Raw genomic sequence first — 14,107 nt, 5'->3', positions numbered from 1 at the left:
TGAGTCAAAGAAAGGAAGGAAAAAGCAACTTATGAATCGTGAGACTCAGAGATACAATCCTGGCGCTTCATTTTTGACAATTTCTATTATTTCACATGGAAGCTCTCATCGTCACCCTTCCCTTGGAAGTTTGGGAAACAGATGGCACCTTCAATCACACAGACAAGGAGCTAACAGACGTTCAGAACTCAGGTGGAATGGCAGTCCACCTTACTTCGTGCATCTCTTTCCATGAGAATAGAATACTTCCAATTCCGTTTGTTTTCTTTTGGATTTACAGGTTGTTCTGCTTTAGACAGTTCACACGTGCAGACAGAATGACATATGCACTCCTCAACATAAACATAAATCCACAGAAACCCTAATGACTTCTCCTCTGCAGTTATAGTAAAAGTCTCAACATGGTAGAGACTTTGTTACTAGGTTGAGGGGGAGAGGAAGACAAGGAAATGTAGGAGCCTGAAAAACAAATACATAATAAAAAAAGATCAAAGCAAAAAAAAAAATCATTAACTTTCTGCCCTGCTGGTAGGTTTTGCTTGTTTTTAGTATATCTACTCAGGAAAGAGTGGTAGAAATAAATATTTTATTATGCACTCCCTAACCTGGGGTTTCATGTTAGAACATCATATAAACTGTCCCCATTAGGTTATGCTTTGGATCATAGAAAAACACATCAAATGTTAGACCAGGAAAGGATCCTGGTGTCAGCCACTAAGCAGGCTGAGCAGCCTCCTGCCACTGTTCCCCCAAATTAACAAAGCAACAGCTTTCTACTGGTTGTCCCTGTTTAGAGTATGCGATTGGTCCATAGCTAAGATCTTGCCTGGCATAAGAAATTAACTCAAGTTGGAACATGAAAGAGTTAAAGGCTTTGCCATCTTTTTCTGGAATGCACCAGTGTTGGTTCCCAAGCTCTGGAGTTCCCTGGGTGAAATCCAAAACTGGCCCCCTACACAGCAGTGCAAAGAGAGACCCCAGAAAGAAGCAGGTTTAATAAGCAAGGACACTTACATAAAAGACTATAACTCGCCGAAACCGGCTTGGCTCAGTGGATAGAGCATCGGCCTGTGGACTGAAAGGTCCCAGGTTCGATTCCGGTCAAGGGCATGTACCTTGGTTGCGGGCACATCCCTAGTAGGCGATGTGCAGGAGGCAGCTGATCGATGTTTCTCTCTCATCAATGTTTCTAACTCTCTATCTCTCTCCCTTCCTCTCCGTAAAGAAAAAAAAAAATACTATAACTCACTTCCTTGTTTTAGTGGAGTCCATTCTTCAGTAGCCTCCTGAGAAAGGGTACATAAGAGTAAATGTTTTAAGACCGTCCTTACACTTCAGTGACAATTAATCTGTCCTTACATGTCAGTAGCAATTTGGCCCAGTATAGATTTCTAGGTTGAAAACTGTTTACCCTTAGGAGGTAGAAAATAAGGCTCCATTGTTCTTCCCCAATATTGTTTCTATGAAATCTGAAGCCATTCTAATTCCTGTTCCTGTGTATATTCCCATCGCAAGAGAAAATAATTATACATAAAAATATGTATGTGTATATATGTAAACATACGTGTGTGTATATATAAATATGTATGTATTTATATTATTAACAAATATGGGATAATGCTACTTTTTCACAAATTATAGTGTCACTACATTTAATTCCATGTCAATAAAAGTATTTCTGTAAATCCTTTTTTAGGGGTGTTTATTATTCCATTTATATTATAATTTATTTAATCAGTCTTCTATTTATGGATATTGAGGTTATTTATAGTTTTGTGATATTGGAAACAAATATATGATAAATACCCTTTTAGCTAAATCTTTGTGTAGATTCTCAATTGTTTATTTACTAAGTCTAAGTTGATCAGTAATTGAAAACCAGGAGCTTTTCCCTTATCCTTGAAATGGAAACATTATTTGTTTCATAGACTAGTTTGAGGATTAAATTAACTAAATCACCTTAACACATAGTGGATAAAAATAACTGCTCATTCTCTCTCCACATTTATAAATAATCCTTCTCAGAAGCCAAATCACAATCTGAGTTATGCACACTAGGCTTTATTTAAAAACACTGGAAACATCCTGGCAGGAGTGGCTCAGTTGGTTGAGCTTTGTCCTGTGCACCGAAAGGTTGCTGATTCAATTCCCAGTCAGAACACATTCCTGGCTTGTGGGTTTAATCCCTGATATCTCTCTCTCTCTATCTATCTCTCTCTCTCTCTATATATATATACACACATATATCCTAGGGTGAATATTTGAACACTACATTTTGCTCTTTGCTTGCTTCTGTTTTCAATTTTTTTAGATCTGCTTCCGATCTTAATATCAGTAAAATCCCATGACTACATAGTCAAGATGTGAGTTTGAAAATACTTTTGCACTTTCTAAAATAAAACTAACAAATATTTAAGGGACATATATTGTGTGCCAGTTTATGACCCTCCAAAAATTTGTTAGTTTATAGCTATACCTCGTTTTTTAAAATACAAAATAGCATTATCTAACTTAGTCACCAACTTTATTCACCACACTTAAGACTGGCCTATTTTTGGCTATTTCCAAAAATGGAATCTATCCTCAAAAAATGAATATTTGCTACTCCTGAGTACATTCAAAAGAATGTGATAAGCAGCATGGTTGGGTAGAAAGACCAATGAAAAGTGAATCAGAAGAACTTGCTTCAAAATTCAAAGTGTTATTTTCAACTATATGACCTAAGGTAAGCCATCATATCACTGAACCCATATTTTCTTCTATAAAATGGTGATGCAGGTATCTGACCTGCTAACTTTTAAAACTGTTGATAATTCATGCTTCATGCAACAAAATACACAAACCCTGGACTGAGCTAGAAACTCAAAGTTGAGTAGGAAGAACATAGCCCCTGACCCTCCCTAGTGACAGAATCAAAATAATATTATGCCTGTGAAAGCATTTAGAATTTTTTTCATGCTCCCAGTAACGAAGGCCACCCCAAAATCATGGGACAATCCAGAACCCAATCTTAAGACTCTTTATTTTTTTTTTAATATATTTTATTGATTTTTTACAGAGAGGAAGGGAGATAGATAGAGAGTTAGAAACATTGATGAGAGAGAAACATCGATCAGCTGCCTCCTGCACATCTCCTACGGGGGATGTGCCCGCAACCCAGGTACATGCCCTTGACCGGAATCGAACCCGGGACCTTTCAGTCCGCAGGCCGACGCTCTATCCACTGAGCCAAACCGGTTTCGGCTTAAGACTCTTTATTAACTTCAAGATTAATCATGGGAGTAGGCAACACAGCAGCAGCTGCCCAGCCTAAAGGAGAAAGCATCTAAAAATTACTAAGAGCTAAACCTCCCAATTCACTTCAACAGCTTTCAAAATTCCCTTCTAGTTCAGCAATCTGCTCCCTGGCCCCGCCCACTCTTTACATCCCTGGTGGGACTCCATGAAAACTCTTATCATGGTCTGAAAGGGCCTATCTGGAGGATATACCAGAAGGTGCTGCTTTCTTATCAGACCTCAGCGTGATCTGGTGGTCTGGTAGGACCCCAAGCACACGCTGCTGGCCCAGGAGCATGTGAAACCCTTCTCTGGGTCAGACTATAGACTTGTTTACGGCTTACATTCCTGCAGTAAACAAGTTGCATTGTCCTGCATTACTACGCTAAAAGAGGTTACAAAAACTCACATTACAATTTAAAAAGGTAAAACTTCCTGTTTAGCAAGTTAAATGCTTGTTAAAAGGTGGACAATGATTTAATTAGCCCAAGATGAACACATTTTTGTGTTACTATTTAAAGGTGAATATCCATGAAGCTTCAAAAAAATGTCTAACTATAACCTTCCCATTAGCACAAAGGCAAAGTATAAAACATGTTAAGAAATGCAAGATACTAAATGTTAGAAAGTGGGATAAGCCCAAATAAGACTATTATTCTGGAGTACTGAAAAGAGAGGGGAATGCAGGCGAAACAAAGAGGTGACTTTGAGATACACCTTGCTAACCTCGAGTGTATTTACTCCACCTTAAGTTCTCTTCTATCCCAGGAAAACATAAAGCAAAATCAATGTATCATGAGCAAGACTCACTAGCATACAGCTATCTTCATTTCCCAGCCTTCCTTGTAGCTGACAGGAGGAGTCCTGTGACTGACTTTCCAACCAATAGAATGTGAGCAGAAGTTATGTGCATCACTCCAGGCCTTGTCCACAGGCATCCTTCAGGCTGTCTGGAAGGAGGATGACCCCAGGGCTCTTCAGCTTCTAGTGCTGAAAAAGGTGGAGCCTTTATTAGTCTGACTGAGTTGCCCAATGGGAGAGGACTACTCTATTCATCTATTTATCCATCCAACACCATCATGAGAATAAGAAACTTCTACAGTTGAGACTTCACAACATGTTGGGAGGCAGGCTCCTACAAATTATATACTCCAACAGCCATTTTTTAACATTAAAAAATAGAGGTCTGGCCAGGTGGCTTGGATATAACATCCTCCCACACACCAAAAGGTCACTAATTCAATTTCCGGTCGGGGTACATACCTAGGTTGCTAGTTTGATCCCCTTTGGGGTGTGTATGGAAGGCAACCAATTGATGTTTCTCTCTCACATCAGTGTTTCTCTCATCCCCTTCCTCTTTCTCTAAAACTCAATAAAAACATATTCGCAGATGAGGATTAAAAAAATTGAGCATGTATTTTGGAAATATTTTGAGTCATGCAGGTGCCACTGAATCTCTTGGGAAGATATAGAATAGTAGTTATTGAATGTGAGTTTCTAGATTGAATAGTCCTGAGTTTGACTTACCACTAACTAGATGCTGATCAACTTTCTCTAAGTCTCAGTTTTATTTTGTTATTTTAATATACAATAATAGGAGATTAATAGGATCTATTTCATAGTATTGCTGTTTATCACAGTACCTGTTTCACAATAAGTACTTAAGAAAAGTTAGCTATCACTATTTTTAAAAATTAAACTGTAACAGCTATTAGTGCTGTTATGAAGTCATCCTGGCTTTCCTTCCAGAAAAGAGTGGGATTGAATTTCCATCTCCATCCCTTAGAGTTATTTGTACCCATGTGATATGTTTTGTCCAATGACATGTGAGTGGAAATGACATATATCATTTCCAGGTGGAAGTTTTAAGAGTCAACATGCATTTAAATACTATCTCTTTAAAATGAAATAAAATACTATCTCTTTTTTTCAGCCATAGCAATGGCAATGATCCAGGTAGTGTCTACTTTCAACTTGGTTCCTAGAGTGAGAAAAACACCAGCCACCCATGACGTATATGTAGCACCAGCAAGGAATAAATTCTCAGTGTTTTAAGCAACTAGAGCCCTGGCTAGAGATTTGGGGGGTTACTCATTACTGGCCCCTGCTGGCCTATACAGGAACAAATATTCATGTGGGTAATTTAGTTTTAGAAATGGTTTCACTGTTTTTATAGAACCTCTAATAATAACAGCTGACAATTGTAGAGTGTTCACAATATTCTAAGACCTGCTATGCACTTTACACGTGCTAATTCATCAATTTCCACAATAACCCAATGAGATACCTACAGAATTCTTATCCCCACTTGGTAGGGACAGAAAAGTTCAGCAACTTGGCCAAGGTTATACAGCCAGTATGTAGTAGAAACCAGTTTTAAACCAGCCCCTCTGATTCTTGAGGCCATGCTATTCATCTTGCATCCACTACTTCCTGGTGCAGCTCCCAGGTCCCTGCTGTAGGACCAACGCTCTCATTTCATCATGTGTCAGAAGCTTTGACTACCAATGGGCTGCTCAGAAGAAAGTCCCTCCCTGGGAATCTCCTTCAAGCAAAAAGAAATGCCTCAGCCAGCCCTGGCCTATGTGGCTCAGTTGGTTGGGCCTCCTCCATGTACTGAGGTGTTGCAGGTTCGATTCCCAGTTCAGGGCACATGCCCAGGTTGTGGGGTTTGTCCCGGATAGGGGGCATGCAGGAGGCAACCAATGGATGTTTCATTCTCTCATGGATGTTTCTCTCTCCCCGCCCCCTTTCTTCCTCTTTCTCTTTGAAAAAAAAAAGAAAGAAAAAATCAATTAAAAAAATTTTTTTGATGCCTCCCCAAGTTAGGCTTCTCCCTGAAGGACTAGCAGAGAATGTTGCACCTGCATTTACATTGCAATTGAAGTTTAACTTGCCCCTTCCCTTCTTTCCTCCCACTGTTACCCAAAAGCATTCTCAATGAACTTCCTTCGTGTAAATTTCCACTGAACCAGAACAACAATACATATCTCTCTATCTATTCCTACATGTGTACTGAAACATACAGAAGATGAATTAACTCAGTGCACAACTGGTGGCCAAATGACTGTCATATACCATATGAGTTCAGGGAAAGTAAAGATCACTGGGCTGTCTGCAGGGAATTGAAATGATGAAACTTCTCACAAGTTGATGGAGATATAGAATATTTTACTTTCTCAACTGAACTCAGTACATGTCATTTCTCATAAATATCACCTATAGTTGTTAGGATCCAGAAAAAAAAATTTAACCCCACATATTTTGTATGTAACAAATGATAGTTGGTCTTTATTATGACATTTGTTCATGCTTATAAGAAGAAATTGGAAATCGTCTCAAGGTTACATAACTCATGAGTTGGTATTTTTCATCTCTTTCATGAAGACAGATGTCTCAAGAGGCTGGAAAGCATGAATCTTTATTGTATCAAATATTACATATCTCGTGTTTTAGTTATACATAAGAATACTGTTGAGCCATAACTGGTTTGGCTGGGTGGATAGAGCATTGGCCTGCAGACTGAAGGGTCCCAGGTTCAATTCTGGTCAAGGGCATGTACCTTGGTTGTGGGCACATCCACAGTAGGAGGTATGCGGGAGGCAGCTGATCAGTGTTTCTCTCCCATCGATGTTTCTAACTCTATCCCTCTCTCTTCCTCTCTGTAAAAAATCAATAAAATATATATTTTTAAAAGCATATGATTGAAAACCGATGTCTTAAATTGATTTTGCTTTCTAAAAATGATGAGTAGGACATAAAATTCAATTCATAACCCATCCTCTCTCTTGCACATCTTAACTTGACACATAATTCCAGTAAAATTTAAAGTGAGCCAAATATTGTTTCTGATGTATGTTTTTTATTACAATTGAGTATTTCTTGCAATTTAAGCTCTATCCTAATTATCAGCTGTCTACATTTCCTCAAAAGATAAATATATGTTGTAAAGTTTGAAATAAATAAGCAGTTCAAGCCAAAAATAAATAAATAAATAAAGTCAAATGACGAAACCCAAAGAACCTAAATGGAGCTATCTAATTTAAGATAAGCATTATTACCTAGTCTACCTTGATATATGCACACCTTATGCAGTGCACATTCTGCTTGCATATCTTTGCTACATATTAATGTAGATTAATGGCTAATTTTATATAAAGTTCAGGAGAAATTAGATTATTATGTTTTATTCTTTATGGATTATGTTAGGCTGCTCAGGACATTATAAGAAATACCATAAACGAAACAACATAAATTTATTTCTCACAGTTTTGAAGGCTGGAAGTTCAAGATTGGGGTGCCAGCATGGTTGGGTTTTAGTGAGAACCCTTTTCCTGATTTACAGATGACCATCTTCTCCATGGATCCTCATGTGGCAGAGAGAAAGCAAGCAAGCTCTGTCTCTTCTAAATAGATCCAGAGACTTGGAAGCATGGAACAGACTGATGAATTTCCTGGGAAGGGGGGAGGGAGCAGCAGGAAGAGATTAACCAAGAACTTATATGCATATATGCATAACCCATCATAGTGCCATGAAGGCCTGGGCAAGGGGTTGGGAGTGGGATTGAGAGAGTCAAAGGGAGGTGGGGGTGAGGGAAGGGGACATCTGTAATACTTTCGACAATAAAGATACATTTTTAAAAATAAACATAAAAGGTCACTAATTCCATCATGAGGGCTCCATCCTCATGACCTAATTACCTCCCAAAGTCCCAGTCTTCAAATATTATATTGGTAATAGTGCTTCAAAATAGAATTGGGGGGCGGGCACAAATATTCAGTCCTTTGAAGATATTTATTCCTATTCTACACCTAACCAAAGGAGTTTTAATTCAGCAATGAAAACTTAATATATAGTTTATATTGTCTGTAGAATTTTCAAAGAGCTTAAATTAATGTGGAGTTTGCATTTACAAAACAGGTAACAGAGCCCTTTGTTACCATCATTTCAAAATGTAAATAAGAATTATATTCCGTATTGGCCATTTTAATTTTGTTGCATGCACATTAAATTATGTTAATCCTTCAGTGGGGACACATTTATGCATTCATATTACTATCCATTGAACAATTACTTTATTTTCCAAGGATTATGGACAGGAATAGAAAATAAGCAGCCTGTAAATTAGAGGAGCACTTGAGAGCAACCACTTGGAGAAAGCAAAGAAAGAACAGCAGGACGAACAGAAATGTTAAATTATAGACTATTTTAAAAGAAATACAATCTTTGAAAAAATTGTAAGTTGCCTAAGACAATGCAAACTAATCAAAAAACTACCATAATAGTGGTTCTTACATGTGATTAGAATTAATGTCTAGAAAAGAATTATCTAAAATTAGCATATCGATTATTTGCAGGTAAACAGTTACTTCTCCAGCTGAAGGATATTAAAAATTTGGTTTTCTGAAATAATTTATAAATCTCCCCCTCAGCAATCTTATTTTATGTATAAATGTGGACTATTAAAGCAAAGTTTTCTGCAAACTCCCCTCCCAGGTGCAATGCCTCCTAGATCTAACCCACACTTCTGTTCATTTGCGGTATCAGTTGCTAGATTTCCATCTCATTTTGGTTTATAAAAAGCATATATTATGTCTTTTTATAATGCAAATGCTTCATCTATCAAAATTAATTTTGCCATTAAAATACTTATGCATAAATATTAAAATATTTCATTTGAAACAAGGTTTTAAAAAATCTATTAAATATAGCAAGGTACTTTTCTTACTATGTTTCACGTCTAATGAATAATTCTTTTATCGAATCCTGGGATTACCCAGGACAAAGTAGTTCAAGTGCAGTGTGGACTCCTCAGAGGAAGAACATCTCAAAACTTGTCCTTGACTCTCAACCAGGCACATTCATCAACAACAAACCCTGAGACAGAATAAGTAAAAGTAAGAATAACGATCATGACTAGAGGAGGTATTTTTGGTTAAGATACACTAAACAGAAAGTTATTTCTGCTTGTTTGTTTTTAAAGTTACAAAATAGTTGCTTCTCAAAATAGTTAATAGTATTAAACATCATTAGATGTTCTCATTGATTACAAATGCTCAATAAAAAATAAGAAAACCTCAAAGATTTTATTACAGTAAATAATTTAGGTAAGGCATTAATCATCCATGTATATCTTAGATATAGAAGAGTTACTCTGCATAATTATGAAAGAGGATGACACAGCATCTGGGTTCAGAATACAGGCTCCACAGCCAGATTTTCTGAGTTCAAATCTTGACTTCGCCACTTCCTCGTTGAGTGACCATGAGTCCATTTATCTAACTTGCTGTGCCTCAGGCTCTTGATATAACAAATGGAGATGATCATAATGATCCCTACCCCATAGGATTATTATAAAGATTAAGTGTATTCATACCTATAAAGCAGTTAGAACAGTGCTTAGCACATAGTAATTACTCAAAAAGCATTAGCTACCCCATTTTGCCAGTTAATTTTTTCACACTGAAGTTGACTTACGTTTCCCAAATTACGTGTCCTAGTTTAGACACTCATGTCATCTATTATGTGCACAGATGTTTTCAAAGCTTCCTACCACTGAAAAATTGTGTATAACATCTGGACATCAAAAAAATGAGGTGTCTTTTTTGAAAGCTTGGGGATTGTAAAGAAGGGTGACCTACTTGCTTTTGGTCTGCGAATAGCCCGGCCTTTCATACCTGAAGTTTAGAACATAACAAATGCCACACGGTGCTGCACCACCACTTCTGCAGCTTGTCATTATGTCTTTGACAATGGTACCCAGAAGGAGGCTCCAGGGATAACATGGCTGCCCTCCACATGTTTCTCTCTCCCTCCCTCCCTGCTTTCTACTCTCTCTGAAAAGCAACGGAGACAATATCCTCTGGTGAGGATTAACAACAACAAAAAGTGTCAGGCAGGTAGTCTCATCTGAAGTGTACATGGAGAAGCATCCATTTCTTCTCTCACATGGCTATTCGTGGTGTTCAGTAGTTGTGGGTTGTCAGACTGTGGGCCAGGTTTCTTGTCATGTGGACTTTTTACAACATACCAGCTTGATTCCTCAAAGTTAACAAGAGAGAGAGTGAGTCTACCCGCAAGACAGGCACTAGAATCTTATATAATGTGAGCACATGTACATAATCACACGTATCCCATCACCTTTACCATGTTTCACAGGTGAGAAACAAGTCACAGGCTGTACCCACACTTAAGGGGAGGAGACTTGGTATTCTCATGGAGTGATTCTAGAATGCGTCCTCCGCATCAAAGAACAAGGTTACCCCATATGAATCAATGAAGCTTTAACCAGAAATTACTCTCCATTTCTTCCCAACACACCTTTTGGGGGTTTCGCATCTTATTTAAAGTTTCCCAAATCAGAGTCCATGTTTGTAAAATGAATCTTCCCATTTCACCTCACGGGTACATCAAAGAGGGTGATGAGAGGAGTAAAAAATGTGATAATATTTTGGAAATAAAAAAAAACGACTAAAAAGTCACAGATATTAATTCAGACATTTGAGCCCCTGCAAATGGGGAAGAAACTTGCCAGGATGAAGTAGGTATAAAAATAATGGCGAAGGACAAGAATATGCAAAAGTACCCTATTGGTTTTCTTTATTTCAAAATGAATTCAATTGAAGAGAAAAATCTTAAGATTAGCAAAAAGGATAAAAATATTTTATAATTATCTTAGAATTGTGTTTTGTAAATATGATTACTACTAATAAAATTATGAGTGATAAAATATATGTTATGACAATGATGCCAATATGCTTTCAGTGTTTTATTATTCATGGCTCTTTATGCTGCCTGAGAAAAAATGTTTAATTAAACAATTTTCTACAACAATTGGGATAATGCAGGTAACATCAAGGATAATTTAAATCTACATACCATTGCATTAAAGGGAGATGACTTCAGCATGGGATTTTGCTATTAACTATTAAACTGCATTGCTGCTCAGACAGAGTGGCTCAGTTGGTTGAGCTTCGTCCCATGAACCATAAGGTCACCAGTTTGATTCCTGGTCAGGGCACATGCCTAGTTGCAGGCTTGATCCCCAGTAGGGGGCATGCAGCCTGTTGATGTTTCTCTCTCTCTCCCCCTCCCTTTTTATCTCTCCCTCTCCCTTTCTCTCTTTCTAAAAATCAATTTTAAAAAAACATATTAAACTACATTGCTTCACACTGTCCTTTTATTTCACTGTCCTTTTTAATGTTAAAAATATTAAGTACCATGGGATAAATTTAGCTTGAGTTTGGTTTTAAAACAATATGTGCCAACTTTAAGTAATAACTGCATCCCATGCACTATTCTAATTGTTTTATATGTATCAGCTCATTTAATCCTTACAACAACTAGATAAAGGACATGCTACTTAATTGCCATTTTCCAGATGAGGTAACCATGTACCAAGAGATTAAGGGATCTTCCCAGTTTCTCACAGCTGGTAAGTGGTGGAGCTTGAATTCAAACCCAGACATCTCATTTCAAGGTCCAGGCTCTGAGCCATGGCATAGCCGTCTCTCTTAATGGGGTTGTGTAAAAATTTATTAATATATGGCTTACATTGGGAAGATAAAGATGCTGTCAATATTCAAGTGGTTTTGTATTATCAATTTAGTTTCTAATGAGTGGGTGGACCAGGAAACACCTGCAGTAATTTAATTAAGTAAGCCAGAAAAATAATATAAAGTATTATACACTTTATTTGTAGGCATTAAGAAAAAGGTTGTTAAAACTGAGATTCATAAATGGCAGTCCAGAGGAGACTTTATTAAGGAAAAAATAATGACTAAAACCACTTTGCTCTTAGGAAAAGAAGAAAATCCTACCATGCCAAAAAAAAAAGGATAATAATCTACTTAAGAATTTTTAATACAGAGACAATTTAGAGAGGCTCAGAGAAATGGATAGCTAGAGCATTAACATTTTTAAAATAGCATTTTAAATGACATTTTTAAAAACGGAGTTATTTGAATTTAACTTAAAATAAACTTGAAATTGTCTTTAATCTTGTTATGTTGATCCATAATTTCAACAAAAAAATAAACACACAATACCTTGGAAGCAATGGCAATGACTGCTTACACAACCTAGAAACACCACAGGTCATCTTACTTCAGGCCGTAGTGCATATATTCTGTATTCTGCTGCAATAAGTTACTCTCTTGTTCTCTGATTTCTCAGTCTTCTTATATCAATGAGATTGTTTCTGAAAACCTACAACATATTCATTATGAATTTTAAAGACCTTGTAAGAAAGCCACTTTCTATGTGTACATATTCTACCCATCTGTACTCATAACCCCCAAAATATAAAAAGGAAAGAATAAAGGAAGAAAGGGGGAAAGAAAGAAAGCAATCCAGCATTTTCTATATCTTATAAAGCCCCAATTGTCAACTTGACAATATGTTATCACTTCCAAGCTATTGAAGGTCAACTACAGGAATAATTTGTGAAGCATTGGATAACTACCCAAATGGTGAAACAAGGAATTGATGAGAGTAATTTAAACCATTGTCCCCCAAATCGTCCAGCCTGCTCCATGGATCACCAATTCCTTTACCACCTACCATGCTCAGAGACTCAGAGCAGCGCAGAATGGGGATCTGGAAGAGAATTAAAACCCCCTACCTCTCCCTTTAAATCACTGCCCTGCTTAATTTGTGATTGCTACTCCCTGTCTAGCCCCCTGTAGCTGCTATCACCTTTTCATATTCTTTACCCCCACCCCTTGGAGATCATCCCCTTCCTCATTACCCAAAATAAAAGCAACACAAAGTTGTTATGTATAAAAATTTTAACTGGCCCTGGCTGGTGTACTCAGTGGTTAGAGCATTGAGCCAAGCACTGAAGGGTCGTGGGTTCAATTCCCAGTCAAGGACACATACCTTGGTTGCAGCACCTGGGTTTCAGGTTCCATCCCCAAGCCCGGTCAGGGTGGGGCATGAGGCGTGGGCCCTGTGGTGTGTGCGGGAGGCACCTATTGATGTGTCTCTCTCACATGAACGTTTCTCTCTCCATTTCTTTCCCCCTCCCTTTCTTCCACTCTCTCTAAAAATCAATGGAAAAAATATACTGGGGTGAGGATTAACAGGAACAACAACAAAATTAACAGAAGAGTTAATGATAAAATACAAATCATTATAATATAGAACAGGAACCACTTTGAATTTTATGTAAGACTTTACTGTTCCAAAAAATCACTTCCAGTCCTGGCCACAGGAAATCTTGTACTAACAAGTCCATCCTTGTTTAGACTTTGCTTCCATTTTGCAAGGAGTCTCCTCTCTTTTTTCCAGTTGTAGTGACAACCAAAGAAAAAACACACATTTTAAAAATGTGGTTCTCTCTAAATTGTCAAGGATCAAGTTTCATAGTCAGGCCTCCATCCCCCATCACTTTTTGCATATAGGACAGCGGAGATATCAAAGTAGTGAGGGCTCACACTCACATTAAAATTTACTTTCTTTCCTCTTCAAAAATAAATACAGGTTATGTGAATTGTTTTTTCTTTCATTGGGTGTAATAATGACTGAGAATTCCAGAGCAAATTTACACACACACACACAACAGGCATGCACATGTGCAGGAGGTATCCTATAGTGGGAGAATCTTCCTTCTGGAGAAAAAAAAAAGCACTGAATTTGGTAAAAGATAGATCTGGGTTCAAGTCTAAATTTGTCACTTGCTAGCTATATGAAGTTGTTCAAACTTCTAATTGAATCCCTGAATCCTGGGTCTAATAACACCTCCCTCACACTACTATTTTGAGAATTATAAGAGACAATGAATAATGTAATTTTCCTACGGGATTTGAGCAATAAATATTAGTTGCCCCT

Source organism: Myotis yumanensis, unplaced genomic scaffold, assembly GCF_028538775.1.
Source record: "Myotis yumanensis isolate MYYU_CA2020_CCGP unplaced genomic scaffold, mMyoYum1.0.hap1 SCAF_3, whole genome shotgun sequence".
Taxonomy (NCBI): Eukaryota; Metazoa; Chordata; class Mammalia; order Chiroptera; family Vespertilionidae; genus Myotis; species Myotis yumanensis.
This window is presented reverse-complemented; position numbering follows the sequence as displayed.